Genomic DNA, 17,029 nt, shown 5'->3' on the forward strand with positions numbered 1-17,029 from the left:
GCCGAATGCCCTTCCAGCTGTGAATGGTGTTTCGAATAAGTCAAATAAATGCAACATACAGCGTTCACTCTTTCACCCTAGTCCCTGATTCATCAGGCCAATTACTCTAACATATGATGTGTATTTATATACAACTAAATATTTAAAACAAAAAAAAAAAATTTTTAAACTAAGAATTAAAATCAGAAACTAGAAAATTAGAAACCTTGTGAGTCAAATCGATACCCAGCCCTAAGTGAAATATGTGGTAAGGTCAGGCGAACCATCCAAACCTTGACCCCTTTGAATGCCAGTGCATAAGAGATCATTCATTTCCATAAAACACATTCAGAGATTTGTTGGAATTTTGTTTGGCCGTGCTTGTAAAATCATGCTTATTCAACGGTCTTAAGAATTTATGAAACTATTCCGACTAATTAATCTCAAGATCAAAGCCGCCGAGCCTTGGTACTGACATGAAGAGCAGAGTTTGATGTACTTGTACCGACTTACATTTGCTGCAGGAATGCATCACTGGAAAGAACAAGGCTAAATCTGCTGGTTAGAGAGAACACAGGCTCTCTTGTTCTGCCCTGGGTCTCCAAATCAGGGCCAAAACCCTTTGGGAAGATAGGGCAGTGTGTCCTCTGGCTCCTCGGGATAAAGTAAATAAAGTTTTATCTTTTACCTGTCTCTCAAAAACTCCAAACTGCCTGGCACAAATCCAACGAGCACTCGGAAGGCATAAGAGGCAGCAGGGGCTGACCTAATCACCGTGGAGACGCTGTCTAACAGATGGCATTATGGGATGTGGGGAGAGCAAGGGGATTTGTCAGTGTGCTGCTTGTTTTGCTCCCGGCTGATTCTGAAGGTGTTACTTTCAGGAAGCTGATGATCTGTGAGTGGTGAAGAGAAGAGGAGAGAGGAGGGGGGGTGATGAAAGAGAAAGAAAGAAAGAAAGAAAGAAAGAAAGAAAGAAAGAAAGAAAGAAAGAAAGAAAGAAAGAAAGAAAGAAAGAAAGAACATATGGATGGATGGATGGATGGATGGATGGATGGATGGATGGATGGATGGATGGATGGATGGATGGATGGATGGATTGATGGGCAAGTGGATGAATAGACAAATTGATGGGTAGATGGACAAGGAGATGAACAGATGGATGGATGGATGGATGGATGGATGGATGGATGGATGGATGGATGGATGGATGGATGGATGGATGGATGGGCAAGTAGATGAATGGACAAATGGATGGTTAGATGGATGGATAAATTAACTACCAAGCAAAGAAAGAAAGAAAGAAAGAAAGACAGACAGAAAGAAAGAAAGAAAGAAAGAAAGAAAGAAAGAAAGAAAGAAAGAAAGAAAGAAAGAAAGAAAGAAAGAAAGAAAGAAAGAAAGAAAGAAAAAGAACTGATGGACAAATAGATGGATGGATGGATGGATGGATGGATGGATGGATGGATGGATGGATGGATGGATGGATGGATGGATGGATGGAACAGACTAATGGACAAACAAATGGATAGATAATTTAACCAACAGGCAACTGGACAAATAGATAAGAAAGATGGATGGATGGAAGGATGGATGGAAGGATAAAGAAAGAAAGAAAGAAAGAAAGAAAGAAAGAAAGAAAGAAAGAAAGAAAGAAAGAAAGAAAGAAAGAAAGAAAGAAAGAAAGAAAGAAAGAAAAAAGAAAAAAGAAAGAGAACTATTCACACTTTGGTATTAATGAGCATGAACTTCAGGGTGTTCTGGGCGAGTTAAGTTCAGGTGATGGATCACATTATGAAACAGTGGTTTAAAATTTAAACTCTGGGTTTAGATGTTCTGGGTGTTTCACACCACTAGACAGATCAACCTAGGCCACCGTAAAGCTTCATTCCCAGACTGGTTATTGGCTTTATGGTGTTCCTACATATGCTACAGAGTTGGCATTAAGTCACAATTGATTTGTCTTCCCTATTGTGCTGCATGTAAACCCTTGGGAAGCAGCTTATTGAATAAGAACGTGGGAAGAAATTGTATGTGGGAATGATGGAGTGATGATAAAAGTAACTGGAAATCCCAAGAATGTTAGAGCCTATTGATTCAGAGGGTTGTCTTTGTTAAATAGAATGAATTAAGTTTATAATATAATGAAATATACTTAAAATAACCTTTTAAAACTTAAAATGAACAAATGCAAATGAAGCAAAAATTGCATGAGAGATATTTCATTGACTTTCATTGCCCTTAACTCGCATATACACACTGTAAAATACTGACAACTTAATTTGTGCAATTATGCATATTTTTTTGTTTTACTTAATTTTAAAGCAATGGGTTAATACACTTTTTAAGTAGAGTGGACACTTTAAAAGCCACAGGTTTATTAATTTTTTTTTAAAGGATAGTTCACCCAAAATAACCGTTCTGTCATCATTTACTCACTCTTTACTTGTTCCAAACCTGTTTTTTTTTTTTTTTTTTTTTTTTTTTTTTTTATAAAAAGTGTATGCAACTCATACTTTTATGCTATATAAAGTATGTGCAATATATAGTTCATTTGACAATTAAAATGTACTTACAATGTACTCATCCTCAAGTGGTTCCTTTATTATGAAGAAAACTAAATACCTGTAACCACTGACTTCCATTTTATTTGTTGTTTCTAATACATAAGCTAATGTTTTTTTTTTTTTCATTTGTTCAAATAAATAAATAAATAAACAAAGATTTGAAATCACTTGAGGAAGATAAACTATTGAGTACATTTCCATTTTTAGTGTGAATTTCACCTTTAAGTAAAGTCAACTAATTTATTTTTACATTGGTATAGGAGAATGGTTCTTCATTAGTTGTAGAAGTTGCTGATTGATGTTTGGAATGGATGAATTGGATTAGGTGGATGATTGGTTGAAATGGGATTGAATTGGGTTGGATTGGGATGGATTAGATTGGATTGGATTGGATTGGACTGGATTAGGATGGATGGATGGTTGGATGATTGGAATGAATGGATTGGATTGTGAGGGATGGATGATTTGGGATGACTGGCATGCATGGAATGGATTGGGATGATTAGAATGGATGGATTTGTTCGGGATGCATGGATGATTAGGGTAATTAGAATGGATGAATTTGATTGAATTGAATTAAAATGGAATGAATGGATTGGATTGGGATGATTGGAACTGATAAATTGGATTAGATTGGCATGACTGGAATGGATGGATTTCATTGGATTGGGATGATTAAAATGGATGGATTGGAGAATTTGATTGAATTGTGATGAATGGAATGAATTTGATTGGGATTATTGTATTGGAGGGGTTGGATTGAGTTGGATTGAGATGATTATAATGGATGGATTAAATTTAATTGTATTGGAATGATTGGAATGGATGGATTGGATTGGGATAATTGGAATGGATGTATTAGAATAAAATAAAATAGGATGGATGGATAGATAGATTGGATTTTGATGGATGGATGGATGGATGGATGGATGGATGGATGGATGGATGGATGGATGGATGGATGCATGGATTGATGGATGGACAGATGGATGGATGAATTGATGAATTAGAGAAAGGACAGTTAGACAGTTGGTTGGATGTGTGGGTGGGTGAATGAGAGGTCAGATAAATGGATATATGGCTGGAAAGACAGCTTCTATCCTACTTCAGATGCAGCTCATGTTCTTGTTCTTATAAACATCTAAAGGTCAATGAAACATTTGCTTAAACAGTCAGAGTGTAAGAGTGAGCAAAGACAAGCACATTGAATGCATGAAGGTCTAACAGTCACACTGAGTTAAACTTCTTTTAAGAAATAATACAAGAACAAGTAGTCATATTCATGAAACATTCATGAACAGCAGTAGAAGCAGATATGTGTATTTAGACATAGTAGGTCAGATGGCAAGATATCAGATACATATTGAATTTGCAACGATCCAAATCAGATGCAAATAAATGCAATTTCATATCACATACTGTATGAAAAAATACCCATGGCAGAAATTGCTGAAAAAAAAAAAAAAACATGACATGATTTTCCCAGCCTGATCTCACAAGGAAAAGTTTTACGTTTTGTAAGCTTAGTGGCTAACATAGGCTCACTCTGAAAATGTACCCCTATATACCTTCTGGAGATCGCGAATAATATAGCCAGAAGTACGTATGGCATTTTATCTTTAAAAGGAATGCTATTGGTTGATATTTTGCCATTCCTTTTCACGCAAGCAGCTGATCACTTACCTTGGTATGGACAGCTTTCTCCTTGTTGACTGTTTGTCAAGTGGCTCGCCGCATATGTCGACACATTTGAGATGCAGAGAAGAGCTGACTGTGAGAACCAGGTTCGAGTCGGTTGGTGAAGAACGGTTCCAGAAAGCAGGTAAGACAAAAACAGAAAGCAAAAAAATAAAATAAATGAGCAAAAAGCAGGATGAGATTGTGGTAAAATCTGAAAACATCGTAAAAATCAGGGGGCTTTTTTTTTTTCTGGATTGCTTTTTAAAACACTGTTGGTTGGGTTTAGGGCAGGGCCATGCAAAGACCCATCGAGGGACATGTGCTCAAATTGAAGACCCGGGGGGAGGTGGTGAGCGATATTGAAGTGAACATGGAGAGGGAGTTGGGGGGTGAGGGCTGTTTAGTGGTGGTGGATGGAAGATCACCACTAAACTAATACCCAGGTGGGTATTCCTGGGTGGTTGAACGATTGCTAACTGAAGAATGGGGGGCAGGGTGTGAACGATCAGAGTGTGACCGTTCAGAAACTGAAGAATGGAGGGGATGGGGGTATTGTGAACTGAAAAGCGGGCGATTGGGGATGGTTAGTGGTATGGCAGGATGATCCCAAACTGAAGAATGGCGGGTGGTGAAAGATCATGAACTAAAGTGTGTGTGTGTGTGGGGGGAGGGGGTGATTCCGGTGAACTGAAAAGCGGAAGGGGGCTGGGTGTTGTTGTTGGACGATCGTGTACTAAAGAGCAGGGGACATATATTTTTCAGAGGCATTTTTTAACTAAGGAAAAAGGGGCATGTGCTGCATTTCCTACCTGCACATCTGCCAGGGAAGTGGGTGGGAGCTGGTCAGCCGGTGCTTTTTAAAACACTATCAGTTGAAGTTTGGGAAGAGGGTGGGTGAGGGGATCAGTCAGTCTGTAGGTCAGTCAGTCAGTCAGTCAGTGATTCAGTCAGTGAGTCCAAAGCTGCCTCTGGTGGATTTACGCTAGAAGAACAGGCACGAATGACACTTACAAGAGAAATATGAGATCTCAAAAAGTGTACAAAGCGGCCTCTGGTGAATTTACGCAAGAAGAACAAGCACGAATGACACTTACAAGAGAAATATGAGATCTCAAAAAGTGTACAAAGCAGCCTCTGGTGGATTCGTAAAAACAAAAACTACAAAAAAAGTATCTCCTGGGATGTATTTTGTGCTCTCCAGAAATATATATAGGGGTACACTTTCAGAATAAGCCTGGGTTGCTAATTTATATGAATTCAGAAAAGTTTAGTCGTACTAAATGTACAATTTTTAAGAGGAGATGTGGCACTAAACCCCACCCCTACACCCGGTTAACCATCATTTGGGGATGAGCAAAGCGAATTAAACAAATGTAATCATACAAATTCAAACGAATTAGCAACTAAATCAAAATGGTATGAACTGCCAAGAGATAACATTGTAAAATACTGACCAATAAGTTCAAATAAATACATCTTAACATAGCATCAAGATTAAATGTATAGCAATTTATCTTATACTAATAAACTGAAATAATTGTGACCTTTGTTGTCAATTGTTTACAATGTTCATCATTTTTAAATTGCAAATATATGCTAAATGAATAAATGTCAAGGTTTAGAGTAGCAGATAAGAGACCACAGATCATCCTACACATAATTTTAAATCATTTGGTTTGAAAGTTAGTTAAAACCTCTTTTGTTGCAGCACCTACAGCAAATACCTCATAAATCCAAGCCTTTTCAACCGGGAGAGACTCACTCTTGATCGCCTGCCACATTAGCATCCGTGTATATATCTGCCATTTTCTTTGCCTGACTCCATTAGTGATGGCTGTATATCTTTGACTCCATATTGACTTTCTTTCATCTTCTGGAGGAAACTCTATAGCTGTAGATTACAGACTGACCCTAAGGCTCCCTGCTCAAGACTTGAGAGAGAGAGAAAGAAAGAGAGACTTGTGCCAGCTGAAGGTATAAGAAATACACAAGCACACACACACTCACTCCGAAAAGCCAATGACAGAGTGAGAAAATGCTGTCATGTTGCTTGTAGTCTCAAAGTGTCCAATGCATTCCGCCAAGCACATGTTCCCTCACCCACTCAACACCCTCCTCTTTTTATTTCTCGCACACACACTCAATTATGCTCGTGTGTATGATCACACAAGAATGAGTAAGTCTCTGCTCTCTGGAGACAAGCGGTTTATCGGCTTATCACTGCTGACTGACGCAGCTCCCGTTCTTTCTTATTCTCTGCTTATATTCCAGCACATTGAAACTGACTTATTGTCCTTCCTTTGAAAGACAAGCCTCCTCTAAACAGCTGCTTCACAGCGAGCTTCACAGGTGAACTAAACCCACATCTCCAGCTTCATTAAGAAAACACACATCCTGAAGAGACCGACAGGAGGGAGGGATTTTCACCGTAGAATCATTTGCGGCGTCTGAATGCAAAAAACAAAAGTGCCATGTGTGAGGTTTTACCGTCTAATTTGCTGCTACCTGGGTTCCAAGTCCAGACACCCGATACCACATGCGGCTCGGCTGAGCAGGTAGAAGGGGAAGTGGAACGGATCGATGCACTTGTTAAAGATTGCAGATAATGAAAATATGGAGAAAAAATATATTCCCCGCCATGAATCTTTGATGAGAAGAAAGCCGGTGGATGCACACAAAGACCCAAAAGAAGCAAATGTAGAAATAGTATACTGGATAAATAATTGAATGAGTACTCTCATTGATTTGTCAGTCTTATTTATTTTCCATTGTCTTTAACTCCTTGTAAAGAGTACAATCTACAATGTTAGATCTGAAGGTCATCATATGCACCATCGTATTGCATGTTTTTTATATGTAATGCAAGCTGTCAACAGTCTTAAGGGTAACAAACAGTATGATTTTCTAGATTAACAAAATGAATAGACATTAGATTTTGCCCATACAATAAAGGTCTATAGGGTCCAAAATAATAACTGACTATCATCAAAGAAAAAAAGCACACATGTAGAAGAAAACTAAACATATTGTGGTGAGCAGAGATTACTTAAGACACAATATGTACATTTTTTTTCATAAAAATTTACAAAAAACTTAAAAATGTATTTATTTATTTTGCTAACTTGTTACATGATCATGTTTCAAACAATCCTAAAATCCAGAGAAATAAGCTATTTTAAATGATGACATGAACCATGTCGGGCGAGGCAGTGGCGCAGTAGGTAGTGCTGTCGCCTCACAGCAAGAAGGTCGCTGGGTCGCTTGTTCGAACCTCGGCTCAGTTGGCGTTTCTGTTTGGAATTTGCATGTTCTCCCTGCCTTCGCGTGGGTTTCTCCGGGTGCTCTGGTTTCCCCCACTGTCCAAAGACATGCGGTACAGGTGAATTGGGTAAGCTAAATTGTCCATAGTGTATGAGTGTGTGAATGTGTGTGTGGATCTCCCCCAGAGATGGGTTGAGGCTGGAAGGGCATCCGCTGCGTAGAAACTTGCTCATACTCATCTCATATCGGTGCTCTTGCTTCGTTTCTATGGCTTTTAGTCTTACGCTGCTTCTTAATACCATGATAACATGGGCATAAATCCTGGGGGGATGGCCGGGACGTGTGTCAGAGAGACCCCCCCCCCCCCATCAAGCGTTGCTCCAGCGTTCTTCTGTGGAGAGAGGAGAACCTTACAGGAGGACAACCATCTGTGCAGCAATCCACCAGTCAGGCCTGCATTGTAGAGTGGCCAGACGGAGGCCACTCCCTGCCTGGAATGTGCCAAATGGCATCTGAAGGACTGAAGTTCTCTGTTCTGAGGAGACTAAAATTGAACTCTTGGAATGAATGCCAGGCGTTATGTTTGGAAAAAAAAAAGGCACCGCTCATCATCAGGCTAATACCATCCCTACAGTGAAGGGTGGTGATGGCAGCAGTGAAGTGTGGGGATGTTTTTTTAGCAGCAGGAACTGGAAGACTTGTCAGGATAGAGGTAAAGATGAATGCAGCAATGTACAGAGACACCCTGAATGAAAACCTGTTTCAGAGTGTTCTTGACCTCAAACTTGGGCGACAGTTCATCTTCCAGCAGGACAATAATCCAAAGCACACCACCAAAATATTAATGGAGTGGCTTTACAACAACTCTGTGAATGCCCTTGAGTGGCCCAGCCTGAGCCCAGACCTAAATCCTATTGAATATCTCTGGAGAGATCTGAAAATGGCTGTACACCGTTGCTTCCCATCCAACCTGATAGAGCTTAAGAGATACTGTGAAGAGGAATGAGTAAAAACTCCCAAAGCAGGTGTGCCAAGCAAGTGTGTGGCATCCTATTCAAAAAGACTTATGTAATTGCTGCCAAAGGTGCATCAACAAAGTATTGAGCAAAGGCTGTAAACTACTTATGTGCATGCTATTTTTTCAGTTAGTTTTTTTAATAAATTTGCAACAATTTCAAAAAATCTTTTTTTTTTCACATTGTCATTATGTGTAGAATTTTGAAGACATAAATGAAATTAAATGTAATCCATTTTGGAATAAGGTAACATAAATAAAATGTGAAAAAAGTGAAGCACTGTGAAAACTTTCTGGATCGACTGTATGTATCGATACCTAACATAATTGTGTAAGTAGACTGGGAGTTATTGTAAAACAAATGCATTAAGAAAAATGCATTGAGTTCCCTATCCTCACAGGGGTTTGGCCCTCTGCCTGCTTTCCCAGCTTATCTCACCTACTCTACACTCACACACAAGGCAGGTGTGTTGTTGCTGCTCAGTTAATGCTAAAACTACAGTAAGTAGGGTATTTTCTTCACTGTAAATCAAGCGATTCTATTTAATGTAGTTGATGCAGACTCAATTATAAATTAGTTGTGGCAAAATCCAATTTATCGATGTAATTTTCCATTAATCTGCTATATTAGCGTCTCTACTACATCCAAACTGACCCCACTGTATTTTTTTATAATCAATAAAAAAACAATAATGTTCAGTTCTTAAGTGTTTTCATTAACGTGGACACTTCTGGTTTATATATATATATATATATATATATATATATATATATATATATATATGAATTATATGATATAATTATTTGTGTCCCCTTTAAAAATTGTTCATTAAAAATTTTTATATTTATTGTCCCCTCCTACTGTTTAATTAAATTTACGCCTATGCATGACGAAAGGTTTTAAATTTGTTAATAAAGATGCCAACTCCCATGATTCCACACTCTGAGTCACGGAGTCATGAAAAATGCATTTGTTTGTTGTGAATATGCACCCTCCAGTGGCAAAAATGTCATGTACCTTTAATTTTGTAGGCCAAACACATTTTGTTTACAAAACGTTTCCAGAAACTTGAACTTCAAAGCCTAAAACTATCAGAAGTACTAATTTGTTAGTTTTGATTTCTTTCTCTCTCGGTTGTCAGCTGATTATTTAGTCTTTCTCAAGAATAGTCTAAATAAAATGTCCATAGAGCCGTTAAGTACTATAATGTCAATTTGTCATGCAAATAAAAGCAATACATTCAAACTATAGTCTCTGTTGACAAGACTTGTTTTTTATGATTTGTCAGTATTTACTAACAGTTGCTAAATAGCATCAAGATGACCAGCCAAACCTTGACCATTTGCTTCTATAGCAGCTAGCAATGCATCAATGTCATAGCTTACGAGACAGAATGTAACATAATCTATTACTTCCTATCACTTGATATACTGTAAGTAATAAATGTGTATATATATCAATATAGAGAGATGCTATATTCTCTGTCCTACTGTCTTCACCATAATACATCTCAAATCTATTTTTATACTATGTTCAATTTACTTTTACTCTATAATGTAACACCAAAATAACATAAAAAGAACCATTCAGTACTGTAATGTCAATCTGCAATACAAAGATAAACAATTCATTCATTTATTACTATAGACTCACATCTAGATAATGTTAGGTTTTGCTGTATTTGGCTTAACTGTCTTTGGGTGGCTTGCCAATGTATTAGATGATTCTAATACATACAATAAGTAAGCTGACCAAAGTTCTGACAGGGACAAGACTTTGTTGAAGACATCAAATTGTACAATTTCTCAGCATCAATGTTAACCCATCGGTCTTCAAGTAACTTAGCCTAAAGTACTTTATACGAGCTACAAACAACTCATCATGTGTTTACTAAGCTCAGCCGGACCCTCTTATCAGATGTTTCAGCTGTTGTTTTGCTTACACTAAGGATGGGTGATACCACATTTTTTAATGTGATACGACACCAATACTTTTAGTTAATATTTGTACAATACTGATAGCGGTATCGATATTGTACAGCTGCCAAGAGAGCGCAACGTGCTGCAATTTAAGAAAACAGGAAATTACAAAAAAGCAAATTGAGAAAAGATCTTCATCTGTTTGACAGCACATGTGCTGCATATCCTCATAACGCAAATACATTATTATAAAACGCGCTGCATTTTGTCACAACACAAACATTTTACGAATTAGAAATATTTAAGGAGACCCTTAAACGTGACGAACCCAGCTATTTAGTTTATTGTTATTTAGGTTAATAAAAATGAAAGACACAGGAATCTAGATTTTAAAATAGACAAACAAAAACTCACCTTTCAAAGATCACCTACAACTTCACCTAGCAATTCCACAGCGGCATCCATCACATTTATGGGTCCCCTTAAAATATATCTGTTGTGTTTCATTCTTTTTGTGTTGTGAGAAAATGCAGCGCATGTGGTGTCAGATGGATAAAGATCTCTTTTAAGATCTTTTGCTGACATTTTTTTGTAATTGCATGTGTTTTTGTAATTGCATGTGAAGTTTGTTCCTCGCCGCTGTCGCCACTAGCTTATTTGGTTGGGACTTGTGGAGCTGCGCATCAATGGATTTGCTCTTCAGTGTTTGGACTGTCAACTGTGAAATTTATACCACATTGAACTAAACTAAACTGAACTTCAACTCTGAAAACTGGACTGAAGCAGTTTCAATTTATTAGGACTTCTTTGTTAAGCTGCTTTGACACAATCTATACATTGTAAAAGCGCAAAGAAAATAAATAAATGAATAAACATGAATTGAATTGAATGTTTTAAACTGCAGCACATTAAGCTCTCTGGGCCACCATATAAAAGGGTCATTTAGGTCACACCTATCAGTTTTTAAGGGTTGTGGCACAGGTCAGCCCCGACATACAGAGAACTGATCACATCAGATTTCATTTAATGTAAATGCAACTGAACTAAAATAGACTCAATCTTTTGATAGTCCAACGTAATCTCACGGCAATTCATAACTTTTTGATTTCGTGGGTAATTCGTATTAATTTGGACGATCTAATTCATACTATTTAGTACGATTTGCTCATCACCCAATGACGGTTGGGGTTAGGGGTGGGGTTGGGTGTCACGCCTCCTTTTTACAATCGTACATTTTCATACAACTGAACTCGTATGAATTTGTACGAATTAGTCACTAAACTGACAAAACGTAAAATACTTACGTTTCTTCGTGAGATCAGGCTGGATAGTCTGTAGTTTCAAAAATACAGTAATTTATAATCAAACTCTTATTAGAGTGTTTTTTTTATCTCATCTATTGACATAATGCAAGTAAAATGCATATCAATATCATTATGATCAGATGCTTTCTTTGCTGCTGTTTTCTCATCACTGTCATTTTGAAGCATGTATTTTATTACTGAGAGGGAAACGCACAGCTCATATTGACATATACACTTGAAGTCAGAATTATAAGCCCCCCTGAAGTATTCCCTGTTTATTTTTTCCCCAATTTCTGTTTAATAGAGAGCATTTTTTTTAACACATTTATAAACAAAATAGTTTTAATAACTCATTTCTAATAACTGATTTATTTTATCTTTGCCATGATGACAGTACATACTATTTTACTAGATATTTTTTACAACGTTTCTATACAACTTAAGGTGACATTTATTGTCTTAACTATGTTAATTAGGTTAACTTGACAGCTTTAGGTAATTAGGCAAGATATTGTATCACGATGGTTTGTTATGTAAACTATGATATATATATATATATATATATATATATATATATATATATATATATATATATATATATATATATATATAGCTTAAAGGGACTAATAATTTTGACCTTAAAATGTTTTTTTTTTTTTTTTTTTTTCAAAAACTGCTTTTATTCTAGACGAAATAAAACAAACAAGACTTTCTCCAGAAGAAAAAAATATCATTGGACATACTGTGAAAATTTCCATGCTCTGTTAAACATCATTTGGGAAATATTTATAAAAAATAAATAAATAAAAAAAGTAAAAGAGGGGCTAATAATTTGTATTTCAACAGTATACTTTGCTCTGTATCAGTATATTGGCAAAAAAATAAAAAATAAATGCATCTCCGAATTTGTTTCTTCTTTTAAATGTTAACAAGGAAAAATGCACACTGATTTTGGGTTCATTATTTCTGTGCATTCTTTGGCATAATTAGAGCATTCTAAGCTAGCAAGAATTTTTTGGCTATTTTGCTGTTACGCCAAGTTGACATTTTTCAGAGGGAATTTAATGGCTTGCTCAAGGTTTGCTGATTTACTTGAGCCTTGTTCTACTGGTGCTCGTATTAGATACAAACAAAATACTTCAGAAATCAGAGCTCATCATTACTACAAATGTTTGCTTTTAGATCTCCATGGGAACAGCGTAGACGACATGTCATTAGAATGCACCTGTTTTGCAGGCTTTCATTAGCACCAGCTTAGTTTCAAACGCTAAGGGGGCTTAATAATATTCAGACCAGACGATGCTCCACACTGAGGCACGAAAGAGACACGTCGAGACTTGCACGGAGGCGTTGAAAATGTCTGCTGCTCCGTCAAGATAACCTTTACATCAAACAGAGTAACAGCTGAAACTCCCAGAGAGAGCGAGTTTAGTTTTCTGCAGGATGTAAATATATGCAGAAACATCCTACACATTGCATGAGGAAAAATAATAATTATGGCAGGTGGAATTAAGCAGATAGTCGCTCATAATTAAGATCATAAAGAAGGTATTAAGCTCTTTCTTTAAAGTTAAGCTCATGGAACACACTTCATAATGCAATACATGCTAATAATCAATTGCAAATTCCTCCAATTGAGTGAATGCAAAAATATTCAAGGGGAGTTTGGAATGATTGTATGCAACTAGGTCTGTAAAGCCTGGAGAAAGTTATTCATTAGCATCTCAAAGGAAATATACACACTCAGAAATAAAAGTAAAAAATCTGTCACCTTTTCAACAGGTACACTTTTGTTCTGTACATGAACATTAGTACCTTTAGGGTATACTGTTGTACTTTAAGGTTCACTTGTACTATGAGCATGGATGGGCAGTGTTTGTGCATTTAAAATACAAAATAGTATTTTGTAATTTGTATTTGATTTGGTTTATGAAAATGGATTAATATTTTGTATAGAGTAATGAAGTTTGCCCTGTGTGCCGGCGGCTTTAATCTTGTCAATACTTTTGTTCAAAAAGGTCGTGATTTGCACTCATCAAATAATTGCTTCATACAGTTTTTATTTTACATTCTTCGGGTGATACTAAAACACAAACGTTTCGGCACAATGCCTCCCTCAGTGTGTGTCAGGGATTGTCCCGAAATGTTTGTGTTTTTGTATCACCCAAATATTGTAAAATAAAAACTGTACAAAGCAAATATTTGAGGAGTGCAAATCATGACCTTTTTGAACATTAATAGTTTGTATCAAAATATTTTAGTGTTTGTATTTTTGTAGCTTCAAAATACTGTAAAATACTTTGTAAGAAGTCTACACGATGACATCATAAAAATGTGTTCTGTTATTGGAGCTATCTCAGTTATTTGCCTGGACTAGAAAATTTGTTTATATTGAAAAATTTGGTCAATTCTTGGATTATAAAAGGAAATTATGCATCACATCATGGCGATATCTGCATTACTTTTCTTTAAATTTCAGTATAGTGAATTAAGAGAAAAGTTGTCTGCCTAAATATGTCAAAGTGGAATAATATATAAAACACTAATATTTAATAATACAGTAATTCAGCACAGATTAGTCGAACCTGGCTTGGGTTATATGGCATCAGCAGGAAATTCAGTTGAAGTCAGAATTATGAGCCTGCCTGAATTATTAGCCCCTGTTTTTTCCCCCCCATTTTCTGTTTAGCGGACGAGATTTTTTTTTTCAAGACATTTCTTAAACATAATAGTTTTATTAACTCATTTCTAATAACTGATTTATTTTATCGTTGCTATGATGACAGTAATTAATATTTGACCATATATTTTTCAAGACACTTTTATACTGCTTAAAGTGACATTTAAAGGCTTAACTGGGTTAATAGGGCAGGTTAAGGTAATTAGGTAAGTTATTGCATAGCAGTGGTTTGTTCTATAGACAGTTGAAAAAAAAAAAAAAAAAAAAATATATATATATATATATATATATATATATATATATATATATATATGTGTGTGTGTGTGTGTGTGTGTGTGTGTGTGTGTGTGTGTGTGTGTGTGTGTGTGTGTGTGTGTGTGTGTGTGTGTGTGTGCGTGCGTGCGTGCGTGTGTGTGTGTGTGGATATATATATATATCCTAAAGGGGCTGATCATTTTGTTCTTTTTTTTTTTTTTTTTTAATAAAACTGCTTTTATTCTAGCCAAAATAGAACAATTAAGACTTTCTCCAGCAAAAAATAAAATAAAATAATAATAATCTGACAAACTGTGAAAATTTATTGTTCTGTTAAACATAATTTGCAAAATAATAATAATAATAAAAACTCAAAGGGGGGGCTAATAATTCTTATTTCAACTGTATATGAAGAGTTTATTTGCAAACATTGATAACTCCATTTTTAGTAATTTTGAGATATGTTTTTATGTTTTGCACTGAAGAAATTATATGGAAATTACATAAGGAAACTACTAATCCGGGAGTTTTTTTAGTTTTCAGAAATGATATACATTGAGTATTGAATTGTTGAATTGCAAAAAATAGATTTATAAAAAATTATATTTAAAAAATCATTTAAAAGAAACACTTTATATATCACCCTATTAAAATGTAAGAATGTTAATAGGTTAAATAATCATTATACAGATGTTATATTAATTTTACTGGCCACACAATAGGCAGAAACATAATCAACAGATATAGTATTATATTCTAACTTTAGGGCTGTTTCTCAGTATGTGTTCTTTAGCGGTTTTGCGTCCTTGTGTTCTCGTGTAATCTCATCATCAGCTGCCAAAGTTCAATTCCAATACTCAAGACCGCAAGAACAGAGGACGCGTGAAACTTCCTGGATGTGTTCTTGATATAGAGGACGCACCGATGCAGACTTGGCAGCGATCTCGTTCTAGAAGTCCCAGAAGTCATTGCGAATGGAGGTGGGAAATGCAGCATTTTATATAGATTTATTATAAAAGTTCAGAGATATGACTTATTTATCCCAGGAGTTTCCCTAAATGAAACGGTGAATATAAACATTACCATGGAAATCTTAACAAAGAAATAAACACATTAAGGGTGTTTATTTGCTGAAATTTAATTTGTATTGTGCAACTTATATTTATGTTTTTTATGCATAGTATATATTTTGTAAAGGGGAAAAACAATTAAATCCTGTATGAATGCTGTAATATTTAAATAATATTTCATTAAAAACACATGAAGGTCATCAGGAAGAATGCAGCATCTCATTTCTCACAGGACGGGTTCTCTGCCCTCGTGGTCTCCTGAGTTCGTTCTTCCAAGGACACGTGGCAAGACCGGTCTGGGTGCTTAGAATTGAGAAACCATTGTCTACACTGAACAGGGATTTCTGTATGAAGTTTGTACAAAAAAAAAAGCAAACAAAAAAAAACTAAATGAACAAAGAAAAAGAAAAAATGAAACAAGTAAAAACATAGCTATTTACTCATGTACAGTAAGAGTAGAGGTAAACCAGGTGGCAGAGAATCTGCTAAATATATAGCTCATAGAAAAGCTGTTGCTATCAAATATAGTTTACCTCTCGTTTAACAGTGAAGGGATTGATCATGGAAGATTTGCAAAGAAGGTTCATGCTTGTACAAAAATAGAGTATTTTATTTTGATACATTTGTGGCTGCTGTATTTTTTATTTTGATACACCTAAAAAGAAGGTATTTGGTATTTTATTTTAAAATACATTTCAATGGCTTATGAGGTACACAATTGCACCTTTATGTATTAATGTGTCTTTAATGACCTGTTAGGAACAAAAAAATACCTTTTGAAAAGGTACCACCCCAGTAACAGGGTTTACATCTTAATTTGTGAGAGTCTTTTTTTTGTGACCTCTGGATCTGCAGAACATTTACATCACGGTAACTCAGAATGCTATAGTCCTTCCTTACACTAGCTGCTATCCTGAGCAAAGAGGTCAAAGAAAGCATAAAAGATGTCAGAAATGTCCAAGTCAATTTTACCCAAGGAAACAACTTCATCCTAAAATATTCATTAGATCTTGTCAGAATATTACAAAAGCACATTAACTTGTACCACTGAGCGCTGCCACAAAAAAAGTACAATGTTGCTCAGTGCAAAGTACAGATGTTCAAAACAATTACACAGATAGAATGCATATTGAATGCAAGTAAAGTATCTTGCATATAACCTTTGTGAAAATAAAAGCAGAGTGAATGTGCCACCATTATTCAGTATAACAGTAATGTATACTTACGTCAATCTTAATATGATTATTATTTAAACAGATTAAATTAAATTTGTAAACCCTAGTCCAATTAAAATTACT

General features: G+C 35.8%; 1 long non-coding RNA gene across 3 annotated transcripts in view; it reads right to left on the reverse strand.

Annotated features, from left to right (window-relative positions):
• Positions 1 to 6,312, reverse strand: part of LOC103911847 (uncharacterized) — a 66,143-nt gene extending 59,831 nt beyond the window's left edge. The window contains exons 1-2 of one of the 3 annotated variants that reach the window (XR_012387245.1): positions 6,234 to 6,295; positions 4,230 to 4,317 (exon numbers count right to left, since the gene is read on the reverse strand). This is a non-coding gene — a long non-coding RNA (uncharacterized lncRNA). Of the gene's footprint in view, positions 1 to 4,229; positions 4,318 to 5,950 lie in introns of all 3 variants that reach the window. The other 2 variants (XR_012387244.1, XR_012387243.1) reach the window with 2 other exon arrangements.
• Between the last annotated feature and the right edge of the window lie 10,717 nt (positions 6,313 to 17,029).

Source organism: Danio rerio, chromosome 11 (assembly GCF_049306965.1).
Source record: "Danio rerio strain Tuebingen ecotype United States chromosome 11, GRCz12tu, whole genome shotgun sequence".
Lineage (NCBI taxonomy): Eukaryota > Metazoa > Chordata > Actinopteri > Cypriniformes > Danionidae > Danio > Danio rerio.